At 49.4% G+C, this 21120-nt stretch overlaps 2 long non-coding RNA genes across 4 annotated transcripts; one reads left to right on the top strand and one right to left on the bottom strand.

The window, feature by feature from the left end:
- Window positions 1-1174: 1174 nt before the first annotated feature.
- On the bottom strand, window positions 1175-12797 carry LOC141576008 (uncharacterized). The gene is made up of 7 exons (XR_012504172.1): window positions 12697-12797; window positions 11368-12320; window positions 9313-9488; window positions 8649-8923; window positions 7090-7187; window positions 5810-5914; window positions 1175-5542 (listed from the first exon to the last, which is right to left on the bottom strand). It is a non-coding gene; the product is annotated as an uncharacterized LOC141576008 (long non-coding RNA).
- Window positions 12798-12934: 137 nt separating this feature from the next.
- On the top strand, window positions 12935-20983 carry LOC123619101 (uncharacterized). 3 transcript variants are annotated; one of them, XR_012504173.1, is made up of 5 exons: window positions 12935-13454; window positions 13683-13803; window positions 14428-14573; window positions 19133-19330; window positions 19519-20983. It is a non-coding gene; the product is annotated as an uncharacterized LOC123619101 (long non-coding RNA). The 3 variants fall into 3 exon arrangements; XR_006727640.2 differs by having other exon boundaries at window positions 13018-13454; window positions 14405-14573; XR_012504174.1 differs by lacking the exons at window positions 19133-19330; window positions 19519-20983 and adding an exon at window positions 14962-16118 and having other exon boundaries at window positions 13018-13454; window positions 14405-14573.
- Window positions 20984-21120: the final 137 nt, after the last annotated feature.

Raw genomic sequence — 21120 nt, 5'->3', positions numbered from 1 at the left:
GACTTATTTTCCGTTTGTCCCTTTATTTTTTTCCCCCAGTATCTGATATTTAGAGTGGATATATATTTTTTTTAACTAGTCAAAAGCAGTTACACGTTTATAATTTATCCAGTGAGATGCAGAGGCGATGGCTTCTTGGGGGGACAGCTTTGGTTCTGCTGCCAAGACATTTAGGGAGGACATGTACCACCTAAGCCTGAGTTTCCCCACCTTAACTAAGGGCAAAGACTTTTTAACATTCAACGACTGCAAAATGTGGATTGATGGATTTTTTTTAAACCTCTATATGTCACTACAGTATCTTTCCACCTAATACATACTGACCGAACAGCAGAGCCAAGGTGACCCACCACGCCTGCCAGGTGCTGCCCTCCGTGCACAGAAGGCTGGAAGAGGCCACACTTCCCAGTCCAGTCCAGGAGGTAGGAGTGCCGGCCACACGTTGCTGCTGTGAACAAAAATACTGCAATCATATCAGTAAACAATGCTGAAACCAGGTCATCAGCGGCTGCCGCCACCCCCCAGTGAGGACAGGCCTGCAGCCTGGTCTCTGCAGCCACTCGCAGTGATGCCCTCTGAGCGGACGCAGAATAAGAAAGGACAGGACACTGGCCCTAGATAGCTAGGTGCTTGTTAAAAGAATGAATTCAGTGAGCCCAAATGTTTGCTTCCTCCCATACCTTTAACTTGAGATGTCTGATTTTCTTTAGATAACAAGCAATCTTTCATTGTTCCAACTACCAGGTCTTTGTTGTAAAGCTCCTATATATCCTAGCTCCTCCCCTACCTCTTGCAAGCAGTCCCTCAGAGCATCTGAGAGGCTGTCATCCTGGCTCGAGTCCTCCCGCCAAATAAACCGTAACTCTTAACTTTTAGGCTGCGCGTTTATTTCAGTTGACGCTGCTTACTTTGGTCTTCACTGAGCTTGACTTAAAATAAGTGAAAATGTTGCAGGAAAAATGGGGCGTGAGAGGACAATTGTGTCCCAGGTCTCGGAGAGTCCCTAGGACTCGACCCGCCAGATGAGGGTCCTTGGCTTCGTGCAGGAAAGAACACAAGAGCAAGTCGAGGGGGAGTGAAAGGAGATTTATCCAGGGAGATGCACACTCCAGAGACATAGCGTGGCTGTCGCAGAAGGAGAGAGGCGGTCCCGGGAGATGGGGTGGTCTCGGAAAGCGAGAGTGGCCCTAGAGATACGTGTCCCACAGGCACAACGTGGCTGCCTCAGAGGCCAGAGGCCGGGATGCGGTGCTGGTTAATTTTTATGGGCTTGGCAATTTCATAGGCTAACAACATTGCTCCAGCTATGTTGGGGAAGGGGTGGGGATTTCCAGAGATTGGGCACCCCCTCCACTGTTCGCTGTTTTCCCTTCATGGTCAGCCTGGGAACTGTCATGGCATCTGTGGGTGTGTCATTTGGCAGCTAATCCATTACAATGAGTGTGTAACGAGGCTCAAGTTCTAGAAGTCAGATCCTCCACCATGTGGGGCTGGGTCAATTCTAGCCAGTTTATGTTCCATCCTCAGTGGCTGTGTCATCCTTTTAATGGCTGGGCCCTGCCCCCTTCCCTCCTGTCTCAAAAACATTTTTATTTGAAAGTGGATGCCCATTTTCTGTGTGGCAAGGGACTTCTGATGATTCTATCAACTCCTGGCAATATTTGCAGTACAAATGCAAATGGCCCTCTCACCCACCACTGGTCCAAGAACCCTAAGGTGAAACCCTGGGGCAGATACAGTGCACGTCTGCAGAGGTGGGGACATGCAGTCATTGCAGTCATGCTCACGAGGGCCCACGGGTGCACGTGGCCGGGTGGAAGCCCTTCGTGCTGGGGCAAAGGCGTGGATGCCAGAGTCTGCACAACCAAAGTGGGAGGCGTAGGGACCAGCTTTCCTGCTGAGGAAGCTGCAAGTGTGGGAATAGCAGTCAGGACTCGGGAAGACTTTGAAGCCGGTGGTCAGGTCCTGAAGCCTGGTGAATCTGACAAAGGGAATTCTTTGTTTCTTAGGCTGGAGGAGGAGGGTGAAAGCCACATTTAGGAAGCTGGCCTGGCTTGGGTGAGCTGGGTGAAGGGGACTTTGGGGAGCGCTGGCCCAAGACTCAGCCAAGAGGCCGTGGCAGGAACCTGAACTCTGAGGACTAAGAAGAGGATGAGGCTGCAAAATCAGGCAGAGTGATGCACCATGCGCCCCTGGGTGCAAAGCTTGGTTCACGTGTATGTGGGAAGTCCACACAGACAGGTCCTGGAACTCCCAGGGGAAAAAGGAGTTACTTTATTTTCCCCCCAGTTCCCCTCCTCCTTGTTGCATGAATCTTTTCTCAGTGTAAGCTCCACTGGGAAGGGCCTTGGGCAACCCCCAGGCTCTCAGGGAATGGAGAATTAGTTACAAGGCACCCAAGACCCTATCTTTGATTGTTGACACTGCTTTTTCACTATGAAAAGCCATAGAAGAGCAGCGACGGAGCAACAGTGGAGGAACGTAAGAATGCTCACCAAATAGGAATGTAATTTTAATGAAGTTTGATTGTTAGGAGTGACACTTTATCACAGAAACTCCAAGCTCTCTTGCATTTCATCTGGGGAAGTAATAAAAAGTATCCTATTTGACCAAGAGCCATTGTAATCCATGGAAGTAGGCGTCCATCACACATCTGCAAAGCCTGAACTATAAGCAGCGTGTACACCTGGGAGGGAGGAAAACAGACGCTTTTCCTGGGTATTGTTTCATGGGGTTGGATTACAGTTTCAAAACGTGTGTGTCCCATTATTAGCACGATGTTCTATGCTTACACCCGCGTAAATATTTTCGCAAGATAATATTTAATGATAAAGGTATTTTGCTCGCTAGCCTTTTCCCTGTCAACAACTGGAAACTGACCTCTAACTTGGCCAAAGCTGAACAAACAGTGGAGGTGGGTATTTGCATCTGTCGCTTCTAAAACGCCTTCCTTTTAAATCTGGTGTGAAAGAGGGCTTCCGCTACTCAAAAAAAAGAAAGAAAGAAAGAAAAGAAAAAAAGTGCACCAAAACAAAAGCTCCTTCTTCTTATCCTATTATTCTTTCTTCTTCTTCTTCTTCTTCTTTTTTTTTTCCTTTTCCGTTTTTGAAATGTCCCTTAGACCAGCAGAAAGCTGAGTCTTTTCTGGAAGCAGAATCATTGGCGTTGATGAACAGAGTAACATTTGCAGTAACTCCTCTCCTACCCACACTGTTAAAGGTGAAATTCACCACGTGTAGAATTGTGCCACGTGATCATAGAGGATCTGAATTTTCAACCTTTCCTCACTACCTCATCTCCCCAACAGCATCTAGGGCAGCGATGCTCTAACAGATGCATGTTCCTGTGTTCTGCTGAACTGCGTGGGAAACAGCCCCCTGTCTGCGTCAGGCAGAATATTATATTCTCACAGTATGGTTCAGCGAGAGTCAGGACCCCTCTCGTGCCATCGCGATATTGCCACAACTTTCCTAAAAGTCCCTTCCCTTCTCTAGGCCTCAGTTTCCTCTCAGTCAAACAAGGAGTCCAGAATGACATCATTTTGACGTTCGGCGAGTTTATGAAACACCAGAGGCAGCAACTGGTGGCAGAAGTTCTGCAGGAGACTTCGCTGGTGTAGACTTAGAACATCCAGGCTGTTCTAAGAGGTAATGTTCTGCCCTCATCTGACCGCACAATGTTATGGAATAAAATACGAAGCCCAGAGTCCAGCGTGGACTCTCAACTCCAACTGGGTGCCGGCCGGCCTGTGTGGTGCTGAGTAAGGAACCTGGGGGAGGCCGGTGGCCATGCCTAACGTTTGTTTTATAAACGCTGCACAACCCCACTGTTACAGCTCCGTCTCCGCCCTGAGACATCCGCTGTGGGCAGCCTTGGTGGTTGGGTTCAGTCTGTTTATGGGGACTGAGCTGCAAAGGTGGGATATAAATCCAAGTCCACATGCTGTGGAGAAATCAATGTTTCCAAAGTGGCTCAAGGACTATTTTTAAAGTCACAGCTAATGATTTACCGTCTGATGCCCTGGGGCTTGCCTGGGTCTAAAAATAGTTGTTCCTGAGCTTTGGGACAGAGTCAGGGGACCCAGCTGGGAACAGTGAGGAGACAGACCTGAACCACCAGGAAACACACAACAAAGGCAAATCCAGCCCCCCGGTAGTTGCTTGTAATAGATAAATTTTACGGTTGATTTCCCATTAAATTTGCAAAGGTACTTTGAGGATAGCAATAAAATGGTAGCCAGACGGACCCATCGTTTGGGCTTAAGACTGAGTCCGAAACCGCATCACACCGCCTCCTTCATGGCAGCGCGGTGACACCGGAGAACAACTGAAGCAAACGGCCACTTAGGGCTGACAGCTGACCCTCAGCCCAGCTGGCAGCCCCTAGGCGGGGTCAGGCCCCCAAAGAAGGGGCCCAGCTCAGCCACACAGTCTTCACGTCCAGGCTTCTCACTTCGAACAGGTCGAGTCAGCGCTGAAGGAGACAAACAGGCTGGCCTTTCCTTCTCCCCAACGCAGGTCATCACTCCAGGGACTGGAAACAGCCCTCTGTCCAGGCCGCTGATAGCTGATACCTGCTTAGCAAAGGCGCTGGCACTGCTTTGCGCGACTCGGCTTGGAGCTTGAAGGAATGTTGGATTAACATATGTATGTGGAGAACTTTCTGTAGTGACTTAAATGTCTGGAAAGGGGAACTCAAGCCAGGTTTTCTCCTCCTTTTGCTATTCTTTGCTCCTTCTGGACACTTTCTACTTACATTATCATGTTTATCTGTCTATCTGTCACCTCTCTGTCGTGGGATGGAGGGATTACAGGCAGAGTTTTCAAGTTTCAGGTGGGTCACTTCACTTGCATTCCTGTTAATATATTTGCAGGGGAGGACATAGCTCAGTGGGAGAGCGTGTGCTTAGCATGCGGGAGGTCCTGGGTTCAATCCCCAGGACCTCCATTAAAAAATAAATAGATAAATAAACCTAATTACCTCCCCCCAAAGAAAAAGATTTTAAAAATATAATACATATATTTAAAATTTGCAGATAAATGGAATGGTGTATTTAGCCTAAAACATACAGTGACTGTTTAATGCTTTGGGCAAGATTGAAGGTGAGGTGGTGGGAGAAAGAGAGAGAGAGCTGGAGACAGAACGGGGTGTTTGACTGACACAGCGGACTCAGGCTTTATCCTAGACCTGGGAGAGAACGCTTCCTGTGCGTCTACGATTTCCCCGTTTCCAACTGAGTGGGGACTGCAGGGTGTAGAGAAATCACATTTGGACACAGGAAACAGTTTCTGATAATGAAAACACATTCCTCCCCTCCTGCTCCCCACCCCGCAACATGGGAATCACCTCCTGGCAGCTCCGGATGGAGTCGGCTCCACGTCGCAGGGTCCTGTGGCTCCCGGGAGAGGGGCGCAGGCTCTGCCACATCGCTGAAGCCCAGTTCCTGGAGGAGGATTTTTCATTCTCTGAGATCAGCCGTGAGAGCCAGGCTGTGGCACCTCCAGATGGGAAACACGGATTCCAGGCTTCTCGGTTTGTTTTCCTTCAAATGGAGGAAGAAATGGGGAAACACACTTGCATCATCAGAGTGTATGGGAGCAGAGCGTACGATGCCACATTGCTCGATTTTATGAGAAAACCCTGGGTCTGATGTTCAGTCTAAGCAGGGTGCCAAATGTGTTATGAGGTCTGGTCCAAGGCACAAATATAATTGACTGTGTAAACACCATGTTGGTGACAGGGAAATTTGTACTGTGAGTGGTATGCTGTGTCAAAGAGTTCTGAGTGGTGTACCTTGAAATGCTATTACCGTAATCAGTTGTCACTGTAGAGGAGGACGTCTGGGGTATTGATTCTCTCATACAAGTGCAGGTTTTTCCACCGTAATGTATTCCCGTCGCGTTGTTCCTTGATTCTTATTAATCAATAATGAATTTGGTACAGAATGGTAAGAGAATTTTAGGAGTTATTTTAGAATGTATTTTTTCCCATTTAATTTACTCACAGTCTTTTTCATAAAAAAAATCCATTGTAAGAAAATATAGATGTAATAATAAAACTTTTCCTCACCTCACTTAAAAACAACACAGAATCTCTTACCTCAGTTTAGGCCTCATTTTAAAAGATTTAGAAATCTTAGAAATATTTCTTAAAAATTTTAGAAATACGTCCTCTTTAATTTGACCTCATCGTTTTACCCCTAATATGAAAAAAGCCCCATTCTAAATAGCCCCATTCTAACCAACCAAACAAACAAACAAACAGAAACAACAACAAAAAACACAAACCCACAACAGAGCACTCAGGCCGAGTTTAAGTAGAAATTGGAGTCTAAAAATTTCTCAAGGGTATATATCAGTGTGGTTTCAGATATGTGTTCAATTGGAAGGAGGCAGAAATCAGCCCAGAAATTGTATGTGTAAGGCAGGATCTGGGAGAGAAATTACTATACTATACTACAAGTTGATACTATAAATCTGCACTGAACGAAAACAACCACTAGAAATGAAGGAGGAATTGTAGTCAAAAGGGAACAGGTGGTTGGAGGAATTCCTGCTCAGCCCCCAGGACTTAGGGAGGACAGGAGGGGCTCGGTTTCCGGCTGGGCCACGGGCCGTCAGGTCAGTCCTGCTCTGGGGGAATGGGTGCTGTCCAGAGGTCTGAAACGGGAGCATCTATAGCAGACCCGTGGTGTGTAAAGGTGCCAGCGCACACTTTTATCGATACGCACCTCATCATTCAGTAGGTCTCATGACCTCTTACGCAGATGGTCTGTGTAATAAAAACCATGTTGAGGACTTGAGAAAACCATCCTATTTTAAAATCAATTTCTTTTAAGGATTTTTCTTCTAGATATTCTGAAGGAAGAAGCCTGCTGGTACTGGCACAGCCTAGGAAAGATTAGTAAACAAATCTAGATTTTTTTTTTCCCCAAAAGAGAAGAAGAAAAACAAGTTTGAAGACTTAGAACAAATGCCATGCAATATTATGAGATCCTGGGTAAGACTGGACCTTTGATGAGCAGCGTTCTGGGAGATCTGGAACAGGCGTCAACCCTGGAGCCCGATGGAAAGTCAGAGAATCTCTTACCTGGTTTCGGGGAAGAGGAGGGAAAACTTGCTGAGCTCTGAGACGGCTGCTCGGGACGAGTGGTGAGTAAAGATGGAAGAGGACAGTCTGATTTCCTCCTGTCAAACAAGCAACTGTTGGACTATTTGCCATCAACACATTCTATGTTTCAGATGAAGAAATGGGACCTCAAGAATAAAATTGTCCTGAAAGCTTTAAACCAGTGGTTCTCATCTAGGGGTGATTTGGGCCCTTCCTCTTGCTGCCCCTAGCAGGGCAGTATCTGGACACGTCTTGGTGGTCACAGCGGAGGGTGGGGGTGCTTCTGGCATCAAGTGGGTTGGAGCTAGGGATGTGACAGATCTCCCTACAGGACGCCCCCCCCCCAGTTACATGGGCCAAAATGTCAAGACGGTGGAAACACAGTCTAAACTGTTGGGAAAGAAAGAGATCTTAAATTTACAGTCACATATGATCTGTATGTACGTGAGAACTATCTTGATGGTCACTGATGCAAATGTTTACAGGTTTATACCCGTGTGCACACGTAGATGAGTATGAAGGGGAAGGGCCCTGCTGGGTCAGAGGGCTGACCGCGTTGACCCGCCGGGGCAGGAGCGGCGGAGTACGGTCAGTGCCTGTCCTTGTGGCCTCGGACAGCCCTCCGGGCCTCAGTTCCCTCCTCTGTAACAGCGTCATATCAATAATGTCTACTTCCGCGTTTCCAAGAGTGCTAAATACAATGAAACACCGACCTTCGTGTCTTGTGCATAATAATCCCTGGATGAACATCCGCTCTTGTTTTGTGGTTTTGGGGCATTGTACCTGAGTTATTACATGGACATGAGTCTAAACTCGGGGAGACTCACAAAAATCATGTATTACCATGGGATCTTCGGGGCTGATCAGAATAAGTCCATAAAATCAAATACAATTCTACTAGATCTCCTATTGTTCCCAGCCTCGTCGGGGATTGGAGAGGGAGCCGAGGCGGTCCCTGTTGGTCGCATCCCAACTGGAGGAGGCAGGAGGGGCTATGAGATCAACCCCCCACCTCGCGGGATGATGCACCTCATGTCATAACAGACTGTGAGGTTTGCAGGGAGGACAGCCTGAGAGCCAGCAGAGCGATCGCTAAACCCCTGTTCACCCAGAGGTAAGCCCCTTCTTAAGTGCTTCCAGGGATGGGGAACTCACTTCCATAAGACGTCATCTCACCAGTTCTCCCAGCAGAGTTGAAAATTTCAGAATGGCCTTGCCGAGCTTTCTGGGCTGAGATTTCTGCAAGAATGTTCCAAGAACCTAACTAATCGTCCTGGCCAGCTGAGTCACTGGCTGTGATCAGGAGGCACCTTCTCACCCACAGAGTAGAAGGATGGGATGAGACTGTTGGAGCCACAGACCTTCCCCTCGCTGTCTGTCTGGACTGGGACCTATGGCCGCTGACTCAGCTGAGACTTGCCCAAGAAGTGTTGTGTGAGCTCGGATACCTGGCTGCTGGGTGACTCAGTGGCGCAACTGGCAGACGTAAGTGTCTGAATTTTCCCATGGAAGGGGGTCGGGGCAGTGGGCTCGCTTACCTGCATTCACTGCTGTAGAAGAATTTGAGGGGAGAGTTTATTTCCCCCAGGACTCTAGACAACTTCCCCACTGGAGAGGCTCCCAAAAGAGCAGCCATGCAAAGACGCCACTAACGTAACAGAAATGATCCAGTCTTGCATGACAGTCCCGCTTTGCTTCCTGACTGAGCAGAAGTCACAGATCGAACGACAAAAGAGTCTCACGAAGAGCCCGGGAACCGCTGTGCTGGGGTCCTTCTGGGTCTGTTTGCCTGCTGCACCTCTAAGTTTTGCTCCTTAGGCAGAAAGACAAACAGACGGGTGGACGCCTGTGCCAGCCTGTCCTGCAGGCCCAGGCCCTCCCCCCGAGGCAGCCGTCAGTGTCTCCCCAGGAGGCACGTGGAGCAGGGGGTCTGCAGCTCCCGAACAGTCACAGTCCCTCATTCTCCTGGAGATTTGTTCTTAAACGCCAACACTGTCCTTGGCAGAGGAGGTGTCGGTGGGGTAGGGGGAGCCTCTCAGTTACACAGAAGCAGACCTTGGGTTTTCATAAAGGAAAGCCTGGCACAGGTTTCCACCTCTACAGCGGAAGGGGGTTTGGAAGAACAGCAGGGCAGAAACTCTTAGCAAAGAGCAAACACTGAATTAGACAAGAAAGGTGCAGAAACAGAGAAGCGAGTATCACCTGTTGTAAGCGCTGCCCCTGGCCTTGGCCTGTGTCCTCGCCTGGGACGTCGTTTTCCTGAAGGGGACCTAAAAGTGACAGCTGCCCTTGGTCAGGGGGCTAACAGCCACGTGCATTCACGTCTGCAGAGCCGAAGTCTTATTCCGCACAGAGTGGGGACACGCCCTTCTTCTTTTCTAATTTTGAAGTTGAAATCCCATGTTGAGTGAACAAGCATTTTAAATTTTTCCTACGAGAGAAGTTTTCCCTAAAAAGGAGGACGGGATTCTCTAATGGGTAACAGAAGACCCATTTACTAAAAGACATGTGCAGCAGGCGCCACGCGCACCTGACGTGCAGGTAACTAAACTCTGTTGGTCCCGGCAGGTAGGAGAAGCTTCCCGCCCTCGCAGGGAGAGCCTTCGGGTCTGTGGGAGCGACACTGGTCCTCCCCCTCCCCCAGCACCTTCCCCATCACAGTGGCGCTGATTCCCAGCGCGGAGCACACCCAAGAAAGAGCAGAACCCTGAGGGGACCCGGGAGTAAAGGACACACAGCGAGAGGGAGAGGTCTGTGGGCCTAGGAAAACAGTCAGTGAGGAAGACGTTTATCACTGTGGTGTCCCCAGGCTGCTTCCTCCTGATGGGGGTGTTAGGGCCAGGTGTGACCTGGGAGGAAAAGGGGGCTCTTGCTTCCTCTGCACCTGCTCCCTGCGCTGGGGAGCTCTGTGCATCCCCGTCCCCCCCATTCGAGGAAGGCTGGGTGAAAGCTGGGTGGCTCCGGGGTCCTCTGGGTGCTGGGGCCCCCTGTACCCCCTCTTTCCTTTCCCTAGGATCAGGCCCAGGATGCACCATATAGCCTTGAGGTGGATTCGAGAGGCAAACCTCAGGCAGAACGGGGCTCAGTGGCCAGATAACAGAACTCACATTTTCTGGATTTTCCCCTGGTCCATCCCCAAGATGAGATAATTGAGACACTGTGTTCTTAAAAAAATAAAAGGGGCATTTTGCTTGCTTTTTCTAATGTGTGCTAGGTAATTCTCAGAATGCCCTTGAGCGATGTGTCCTCCAAAACCTGCGACATGTTGAAGGCTAGGGGACGTAGTTAATCGTGACGTGACAGTAAGAGTGTGACCAGCACAGTCAGGGAGCCCCCAGGCCCCCATCTCTCCATCTCTGGGTTCACAGGACTTTTCTTACAAACTGGTTTTCTGCTCAAGGAATTTGAGCTTAATTTCTAGCGTTAAGGAGAATACTGAAGACTGGTAATAACCCATTCCTTCTTTCTCAAAGTGCACAAAAATATGCCATTTCTTTTTCTCTTCTTTTCTTTCTTTCTTTTTGTGCACATTGAGGAGTCAGAATCTGCCTAATATTTAGAATGAATAGAAGTTGAAGTTTTAATCTCTAAGCCAAAGGCCTCAGGTAACTTTCAAGTTCCCCCGAATCTTCTGATGTTCGCTCTGGTACAAAACCATAGTTCCACGTGCAGATGAAATGGCATTTTCTCCCCTTGTCGACTTCTGCATTTGGTATCACGTCTTCGGTTACATGCATGGCTGTGGGAGTCCACACGGGCCCTCTTTCCACGCACCCCAGCATCAGAGCGCTCACGTCCACATTGGGAAGGGGCCCCCCGACGTGAACCAGAGCCCCCCCAGCCCCGTGCAGGCATAAGCCGCGGACTGGGCCCTGCTCATCCGAGGGCCGATCCGGACCCCGTAGGAACACAGAGAAGCTGCTCTCAGCGATACAGGAAATGAAAGACGGAACCAATGGTTTCAACCAAGCAAGAGCAGAACTGAAAGTCTGTAAATAAAAATTACAGACCCTGAATCACAACTTTCTCTCTGCAAAGGCCGTATAAAAACATGCAATTCTGCAAGAGGCCTGCCTTTTTTCCAAGACCTCTGAAGTCATCTTGACTTCTGTCTCTTGATTAAGGTTTGACTCCAAAAGCTATAAAACAGTGAGGGCACCTCACCTCCCTGCTCCGCATGTAAAGCACCAGGAAGGTATTTCCCCACCAGAGATCCCACTTGGGGGCCTCCATCCCACCTGACCTGACTCTGCTCACCTGGCGCTTCTCAGCTGGTGTACTTGAGGAAGCAGCGGAGCATCTCAAATACTAACTTTCTGTTTCATTTCTAAGCCAAACACTTGGGGCTTAAAAAAAAAAAAAAGTGTATGATGATAAAGCCCCATTGACTCTGTGGAGAGGAGTGTTAGGCAAAAAAATAAATCGGACAAATTTATTTAAAAATTAAAGACTGAATGAGCTGCCAAAAAGATTGTAAGCCAAGGTGATTTGTGCGAGATCCCAGCCCCAGCCGTTTAAGCCCTTCATCCTTTGTGTTCTTGCTTGTGACTTACTGAATCTGCAGCTCGAAAACAGGACAGACACGCAAACACCTTTTGGCAATTCCTTGAGTGTCCGAGTTTTGCTCCAAACGCATTCTGTGGAGTGTTAGGAGGCAAAATGCGTATGTTTTTCTGCACTTTGGAAAAAGAGACACTGACCGTGAGCAGCCTGTAGAATTCCCTTGAATGCTAATGATCGTGCTCCAAGTCCTGATGCGTTACACCTCCTCCAGCGTTTAGAGCTCCTACTTGCGACCCACACAGGACCCCTTTCCACCAGTCTGCTCATGTGAAGTGACACCTAAGTTAAAATTGGCTTGTTTGTATTTCTCTGCATTTAGAACACAGCAAATAGAAGGGCTTCAACTGAGAAGCAATCTGCAAACCCAGGCTCCCGCGCCATGCACGCACCACGCCAATATACCTTCATAAGCATTCAGCGCCTGTTGGACCTATGAGCCCTGAGGCGACACCACCCTTCAATTTGTAGATTTTATTACTTTTACTGGGAGGTTCCTGAGGGCAAGTGCGTTCCTTCGAGTTTGTCCTCAGTGTCCTTCTCGCCTTAGCAGAGACACTTGCAGTCAGATGGCTGAAGCCTGAGAATTCTTAGGCAGGACACAAACTGCCTGGAGAATAAGGATGCTGAGAGTTTCTTCATTGGATTAACTACGTGGATAAGATAACATTCGTGAATGTTACGTAAACTAATATAAAATTACCCAAAAAGCGAATTATCTTGAAAACAAATGATTCTGGGCAACAATCATCAGTCGGGTCGCCACATCCCCCCGGTCTCCTCCGTGTCTACAGTGCGTCGCCCCACTTGATTCCAAAGCGCTGAGCTGAACCCACGACCCCGGGGCCTCGAGACGCACCGGTCCTGCTCCACTGTTTCTAGCAAACTTGCCCTCTCTGCTTACCAGCCTCCTAGACAGTCTTTTCCTGACCATTCCTTTCTTTGCCCCCAGAAAAGTTAAATTCTCTACATTTGAAAGAAAAGGAAATTAATACTTGCTTAATGCCCACTTCAGAGAATTCTCACCGAGTTTTGCGAGGAAGGTATCATCCTTTTTTCACAGATGTTGCACCAGAGGCTCAGAGAGGTTGAGTGACTCACCCACAGTGACACAGCTCAGACGTGGCAGTCAGAACTCAGTTCTCAAATCCACCTGGTCCTATTGTCCCACGGCTCCTCCCAGGGTGTAAGTCACCACCCAACAATCCAGTTTTATGAGGACACACCTCACACCTCTGCAGGGAGTCTCACCCGGCTCCTTCCTTTCTCAGTAAGGTTAGGGGCGTGGTCCCTCTGGGACACATGCCCAGGAGATTAAGTCCTGTGAAAGGCGTCAGGCTGCCTTCCAGGCCTGATAGAAATTCCCAGAACAGGTCTGAATGGGCAAGGAAAGTACAGATTCTTGCTTGACGGCTGCACCCCAGGTGCCCCTCTCCTCCTGACTCACGGGCCGTCTGGGTGCCAGCCCAGGAGAACTGAGTCACGGCCGCCCTCCTCCGCCTTGTGCGCAGAGCCGCTCCCCGAGGGAGGCCTCCCCCCCGGGAGCCTGAGTGCGCCCCGATCATCCCGCGGTCCCGGGCGGGCCCAGGCAGGGGAGCCAAATGAAGGTCTGGATGACGGTCTGGTGTCGGTGACGCTGGTGTGCTCCAGCCATTGTGAAACAGGGACAGTCATTCCTGCTCTCACGAGATTTGGGGGACAGTCCAGTGAGACAGCATTCAGGACGCAACGTGGGTTTCGGGGGGACAGAGCGGTCAGTCTGTACCAGGCATAAAGTCTAAAGAGTAAGTCGGAGTCTGCAAGTGCACGCTGCTTAGGGTGTGGGCTGCAGCCGCCGCAGCTCCTTCCCCAGCCCCGTCCGCGGCTTGCCCCCCAGGCCACAGAGGCTGTAAAGCTGTGGCCCCGCAGGAAGCAGGCGGGACGGGGAGCGGAGGGCCTGGGCACCAGTCTCAGCCTCTCTGACACTCGCGTACGGTCTTGCTACATGAGGTTTAATAGCGTTTGTATTTCAGACTCAGGGCACCACGCACGGGGAATGACAGGCGAGAGGAGGACGCTGTCGTGCTGGGCCCGGTCCAGGCTGAGGCTGTGCTCCGTGGGATCACGCACCACGTGGCAAGACCTCAGCTCCATGTGTGTAAGATATGATGTCCCCACTCAGAGCTGAATGGGGAACTGAGGCAGGATGTGCTGCCTGCTGCCGAGGGGTGAAGTCCTCCCTCCAGGCTCTGCACCCAGGGCTCCGGGGGCCCGAGAGGCAGACGTCCCAACCCCCATTTCAGATGTCAGAAGGCGGGCACGCCAGAGCAGAAGTGACCTCACACGGTCTCGTGGTTAGAGACTCTCAGAGCTGGCATTTGACTCCAGGTCTGCTGGGTTCTAAGGCACATCCATCTTCTAATCCAAGGCGGGTACACAGACTTGTCCCCAAGGGCCTTGAACTTGCTCTGTCACTCACCTCACGGTGGTTATAGAAACAGGGCGGAGAGAGGCTGCGGGCCTGGACCACTGCACTGGGAGGGGACGTGGAAAGGATGTTTAGGACTCAGAAGGGAAGTTTTGCCAAGGTGATGACCCGCCTGCTCGTGTTGCAGGTGCAGGCAACCCGGCATCCTCCGTGATCTGCACCGGCTAGAACGGTCGCTCTGTTAGTTTTGTGGCTGTTACTGTTGTTGCTTGCCAGGGTCGGGGGGAAGGGGGCTAGCCGCTGTTCCGTCGCCCTCCTGTCCTGAAGGAATCGCGCGCTGCCCCATCCAGGAGCCACAGCGAACACGAGCCTTCGGGGTGACAGCGTCAAGCACAGCCAATGCAGGCTGGGTTCCCGAGTTACGCAGACAAGGGTGATCTGACCGTTTCATAACAAGATGTCGGTTCAACAAATGCTTCATGATACCCCGTCTCAGGTAGGTTTCCCTCTGCCAGCAACGCCTGTCCTCTTTATAAGAAAAGAACTCTCAGGAGACGGCCGATAATAAAAATTGTCCGTGGTTCTTAAGCCAAGGTGAGCAGTGTCCTCAGGACCTGCGCATCCTGGAAGCTCCCGCAGCTTCTCCCGGGAGGGCGGGCGGGCAGCAGAGGGCCGCCGTCCGAATCTCTGCCCATCATTTCTGTGGCAACTTGCTGGAGCAGGGATGGTGAAGTCCAGGCCGACCCCACAAACCGTCTTAACTACTCAAGTCATTCCAAGAACAATAGCTGTGTCCAAATGGGCTATTTTGGACCCAAAGTGTTTCCGTACCTGCGAATTTCAGGAGACTATTTAAAAATGCCCTTTCCTGTGTTGCCGGGAAGAAATGACAGTCATCACCCGAATCCAGGTGAACTACGCTGCGATCACCCGCCTTGGCGCCAGGTCCCAGGCTAAGCTCCTTCCCGGTCTTGTTTCCAGTCCTGTCGGCGCCTCAGCCCCAGTGTTCCAGGTGAGGAAACCAAAGCAGAAGGAGGTAAAGAGAACAATTAAACAAACGTACAAAAAACAGCAGCCTCGTCGCACGTGAGACCGGGCTACTGGTCGGGGCGTTTTTCTGTGCGTTCACCCGAGGGCGGCTCACATCTCAGGATCTGGGGAGACGGGCATCTCTGTCTCAGAGAGGTGGAGCATCTTGGCCAAAGTGATGGAGCCAGTGGGGGACCCCAGTGGGGACTGACAAGCACAATTATTTGCTGCTAAAGTGTCCTGACAGAGTATTTCCCTGGACCAGGTCCCAAAAATCAGTTGAATGGAAAAGAGTTGCTAAAAGGAAAAATTGCAGGTGAGAAAAGTTTCTATCCAAGGGTTTGAGACAGAAGCAACCTGCCTCTAAGAGAAAAGCGGGTGATGCCTGGTTTCCTGTGGGCCTCCCGGCCCCGGGATGACACCAGGATGTATGCCCGGCTCCTCTACTCAGTCCTCTCAGCGCCGCCTGAGGGGCTCCCATCGCTGAGGGAAGAGCAGACTCAGAGCTTCGGCCACCTGCCCAGGCCACACGGACGCACGAGGGAGGGGTCCAAACTCGGCTTTCTCATCTCACCCGCTGAGCAGTGTTACTTCTGACTGGAAAAAGATTATATGCACTTGGTCGTGCCTGCTTGCAGCGGACACAGGAGAAGCAGGACAGCTCAGTCACCCGCTTGACCTTCAAGGCAGAGACGGCCACTTTGACTGAAAGCAGCAAAAAACCACCAACCACAAACGGCAGATTGTGAAAAGGGAGGTTTGGGATTCGTCGACATTTTAACTGGTCATCTGGGAACACCCGATTAATTCCTCCTGTGCGAAAAGACTCGTGTCCAGAATTAAAAAGACTTTATATTCGATTTAGGAGTAATAGATCAAAACACTTGACTCTCTTTTTTCCTTTTTTTTTTGGTGGGGGGGGGTGGCGTGCTAATCAGGTTATTTATTTATTTTAATGGAGGTACTGGGGTTGGAACCCAGGACCTCACGTGTGCTAAGCATGTGCTCTGCCACTGAGCTATACCCTCCCCTTCAGAACACTTGATTATTTAAACTGTAATGACAATTCCAGAAATGGGTTTTAATTCAGTTTCACTTTCATTTCCCCGAGTAGCTCCGTTCAGAGGGACGTGGCCCTTCCTGGAGCATTCAGTGCACTTGCAGAAGGAAGACGTCCTTTAAAAACAGACACCAGTGGAGATGGTTCTCACTGAACTGTGTCGTGCAGACCGAGCTTATAGGCGTACGGATTGCCCTAATCACTTTCCTCCGAGACTTGGCCTCGGTTTCCCCAACACTGGGCCGTGCGCAGCTGAGCCCTGCGGGTGCTGAGAAGGTGAGGCGGCCCTAGCAGAAGACAGCGGGCCTGCAGGTGACTTCTGCCCACACTTCGTGCAGGGCCCTGAGACTTCTGTGGCGCCGGGTCGAGATGTTAGTAGCCAGCTCAACAAAGCCTCTGTGACAGTGGGAAGGGGTGGGTTGGTGTTGTTTCTGCCTCTGCCCCTCACCAACGGTGTCAGTTACTTGCCTGGGCCTCCGGTTTGTTCTCTGCAAAACGAGAATGCGGGGGGCCACCCTGCTCGCTGCCGGGTGCCTGAGCGCATGAGCGCTGTCCTCGCGCACTGGGCTATGTCCCCCGGAGCGGTGGCCTGCGCCAGATCAACCCTGGGCTTATTTGTCAAAGCCAATGGCCAGTGAGGCTATTTCACAAGCAAATAATAGCACTGACATCAAAACCAAACCAAACCTCTGCAAATACATGGTATTTTATTTCCACTAAGGACAATCAGGGCGTACAACGCATGTTCCTGGCAGTTATGCACATCAAAAAATGTGTGGTGAAAGTAAGAAACAAGCAAACAAACAAGGACCAGTTAACCAAAAACAAGGCAAAATAAAGAAAATAAACCACGTGTATCTGAAGGCAAGCACAGGAGCGCTAACTGGACGCCCAATTAAAGTGGCTTCTAGTGTCTAGGCTGATACTTGGCGATGCACGGGGTGTTCGAGCACAGAATCCATTGCATCAGAAAGAATGCGCCAAGTTAAATAATAAAGAAGATAGATAGATAAGTAAATAAAAAAACAAAAAGGAGGGCCCAATGAGACACTGGTTCATGGGACAACTGAGCACAGTCCACCTGGCTCGGGAGGGTTGGACAGTCCTCGGGGTTTACAGCCGCTTGTGAAAATGGCAGTAACCACCGGGACTTCTGGGTTCTTTGTCACTTGTCAAAAACAGCGGAATCAACTCATTGAGTCTGTTGGTCAGTTGAGTTCTGCCATTGGTCAGAGCGTTCACAGCTTTCGACAGGAAAGTCTTTTACTCAAAGACTTGCAGAACTTCCTTCCTGTGAGATTTCGGTAACACAGCACGCATTTCAAGAGGAAGCTGCTTTATTGCTCATAAAAATGCAGATAAAGCCTAAGCGTGTCCTGCACTGCATCTACTGGAAAATCGTTCTGCGGAAACTGAACGTGACTGAACTTTTCCTCGTGCTATTTTTTCAATTCTATTTTTAGACAAATTTGACGGGAAGACAGAAATTATTTTCCTGATGGAGAAATAAATACCCACACACAAAGATAATGAGGACTCACTACTGACCCTGACATACGTCTGATTTGCCAACAGTCTTCAAAGGATTCCCATTCTTCCTGCTTTGGAAGCGAGCAAAATAAAGCTTAAAGGGTTTAAGCCAGGAATGAGCGATTCTTCTACTTGTGAGTTGCATGTGGGAAGTTCTCCATCGCTTCCCCAGAACACGACGGGCTAAATGCCCAGTGTTTGCAAATGTAATTAGTAGAATTCCCTTAAAAAAAAAAAGTCCTAGTTTGGGCTCCTGTTAAAAGTGTCCAAAGAAAGTCACAACTTAAAGAAAATGCCCCAGCGGGTTAGATGTTCTTGTACAGCTGGTCTGACTTCCGGATGCCGCTCAGGCTGGTCACCGGAACACACGCATCCTTAAAAGACAACATTCCTCGGGAGGAGGGTGGAGCTCAGTGGCAGAGCGTGTGCTTAGCATGCACGAGGCCCTGGGTTCAATCCCTGGTACCTCCATTAAAAAAATAAATATATGAACCTAATTACCTCCCCCTCCTAAAAAAATTAAATACTAAAAAAAAAGGCAATGCTCCTTATTACCTGAGTTCAGGAAGCTCAGTGGGTGGGTCCTGACTGATTAACAATGAGCCAGAAGCCGCCTGCATACCTTCCTCTCTTAAACCCTGTGAAGATTTCTGGTCAGAAGAGGACCAAACCCGTTCCCGCACTTCCCGCCTCCTGACACAGGACAGTGCGGCATCCCCAGCTGGAGGAGCCAGGAGACGGGGGCAGGTCCCCGGGGGCCATCCTCACGAGCTGCTATCCCCTCCACAGAGGCTTCCTTTATTGGCCTCACTGCACCTCTATTCAGATCATTCAGACCCTGGGACCCTGCAGGGGCGACCTCACCGCCGCTGGACCTCCGAGGCCGCAGGAGCTCCTGGTGCCTGGTCTCAGACAAGGACAGACAGACACTGAAAATCGCATCATTATGGTTCAGCATTTCTGCAGTTTGTAGTGAACGTTGATGTTCTCTCTCGCTAACTTTAATGAGATGATTTATAGCCCTGAATGTTGTCCAAAGGCAGTGTTACCAGGAAGAGTTAAATCTTTACAGTCAAGGTGGGGAGGGCACAGCTCTGTGGTAGAGCGTGTGCTTAGCGGGCACGAGGTCCTGGGCTTGGTCCCCGGCACCTCCGTTAAGCAAATGCTAATAATAAGTAAATAAATAGACCTAGTGACCCCCCCCCCAAAAAAAACATCTTTACAGTTAAAGTGCACACACACACCTCTGTCGGTGAGTTAGCTTGCTCTGACTTTTGAGCTTGTGAATAAATGACCGATTTTGGGGAGGATGGCAAACTGTGCAGGTGAAGGTGGGGTGACAGTGAAGACTTTCCCCAATTCCTGTCTGAAAGGGAAGGTAGGACACACGGGTTTACTGCTATTGAGTGCCACCACTTTCCTGTCTCCTCACCAAGGCAAACAGCAGAATGACGCCCGGTCTATGCCGTCCGCTTTTCCAGCGAGTTAATTGATAAAGCCAGTGCCCGTCATCACCTCTCCAGCACATCTGGAGGGAAGTCTTGCACAACCACAAGGAAACGTGGTCACGTGAAACTTTAGAAATCTGCTTCGTCCATGCATGCAAGTCACCCCTACGCGTGCCTGGGTATCAAGTAAGTACAAAGCCTCAGGAGATGCTGATTTGTGTAGTTTGGTGCACAGGGACCTTTATCTAAGTAGCTAAGCCTTTTGAAAGTTAGTCATTGTTTGTTCATGGCAGCTTTGGATTGGGGCTCCTAATTTAAGAAACAGTTTCAGATCATATGATATCTTTTTTTCTGTTTTTTCTTTTTTGGCACAGTTATGTAAAGGGAAGTCAGCGCAAGGCTTAGCAACACGCGTTTGGAGACACTCACAGTGACGATGGGCATTCTCGTTAAATCTGCCTTTTATTGAAAATTCTGCAGTGACTGCACAGCTCAGCATGGCTCCTATCGGGACATGTGGTGCCCAGATTCCTTCTCTTCTTTGTCTCTTTTCCTTCACAGAATTCTCATTAAAATTACTTAGAGTGAAACAGAGAGACCCTGTTATAAAATAAATCCAGTTAAATACACTTTGTTGTATTGGCTCATTTGCATGATGCATGGACCTCGTCTTCCTCTCTTTGTGTCTTAACTACGTACATTAGGTGATGCTTGCCAATTAATGATGCAGGATGTCTCATCCCCAATTGCTTTCTCTGTCTTCTTAAACATTAAAAATAAATACACGCCATCTGTCTCATATCTTGAAAGCAATTCAAAATGGTTACTTTTGTTTGTTTAGGATTACAGCACAGTTTATAGCTTTAGTGCTTCCGAATTATAAGAAAGTTCGGTCTCCATTTCATGAATGTAACTTCATTTTAAGGTGAATCCAACAGAAGGAATAGAAGGCTCTCGAGTGAACTTGCGTGAGACAGAAAGCCCTGTCGGGTGGTGGGTAAAACCTTGGTCTTTGGCACTGAGAGGCCCAGACTGGACGCTGAGCCTGCGGCTTTCCCGCTGAGCCACCTCGGGAAAGCAACTTAACTTCTGAAGCCTCAGTATTTCTTACCTGTGGAATGGGGAGAACACCTACCGTGTGGTGCACACTGGGAAGTATATATAAACACACACACACAGGTGTGTAAAAAGTTGCCTACCCAACTCCTAGTCAAGGCACAAGAAGTGGTAGCTGTTGTCTCCATTGTCATCCAGTTTGGGGAAGGGAACAATTCAGGTTGAGATAGAGGGTTGTTAAAAAATAGCTCACGGTGGCATAAGGTTAAAACCTAAGAGGGGAGTTACATATGAAAGCTGTGTTCTTTCTCCATAGCAATTAAACTATAGAAGTAAACAACCCCCCCCCCCCCATGGCCTCCAACGCCCTCCGGGCACACATGTCCGCCGGGGAGTGTGGCACATGATCGTGGTCGGGAGAACTTGAGAGCCTTTGGATCCACAAGGTCTACCATGGCACTTTCCAGAGAGCTTTTTTTTTTTTTTTTTTTTTTAATAAAAAAAATGGTATGTTATAAAGCACCAAATGCTTAAATAACTTAGCTATAATTAAAGGGGCAAGGGGCAATTTGAGAAAGTTCTGCTTTCCATTCTAAGTCAGAGCAATTTTCTCAACAATACTTTCTACTGTAGCACAGGAGAAAGCTTTCTAGATTTGAGCCCAGCATTCCGAAGAGGGCGAACGTGTAATTTGAAGTCCACCCTATACTCACAGACCACAGAATTGCAGTGCTATTTAAAATGCTGGACACATGTGACCTAGCCCAAAATATTGTAGCAATAAGAAAACTGAGGTCCAGTGTAGCTCAGCAAATTGTCCAAAAGCACACAGCTAGCTCGAACGGGAACACATTCTTTCTTTCAGCTAGGTTTCAAAAATTGTGGTAAGCAGACTGAAATTTTTCTGTCCTTCTATAAAT

Source organism: Camelus bactrianus, chromosome 35 (genome assembly GCF_048773025.1).
Source record: "Camelus bactrianus isolate YW-2024 breed Bactrian camel chromosome 35, ASM4877302v1, whole genome shotgun sequence".
NCBI lineage: Eukaryota > Metazoa > Chordata > Mammalia > Artiodactyla > Camelidae > Camelus > Camelus bactrianus.
The sequence above is the reverse complement of the archived record's forward strand: the minus strand, read 5'-3'. Positions and strand labels throughout refer to the sequence as shown.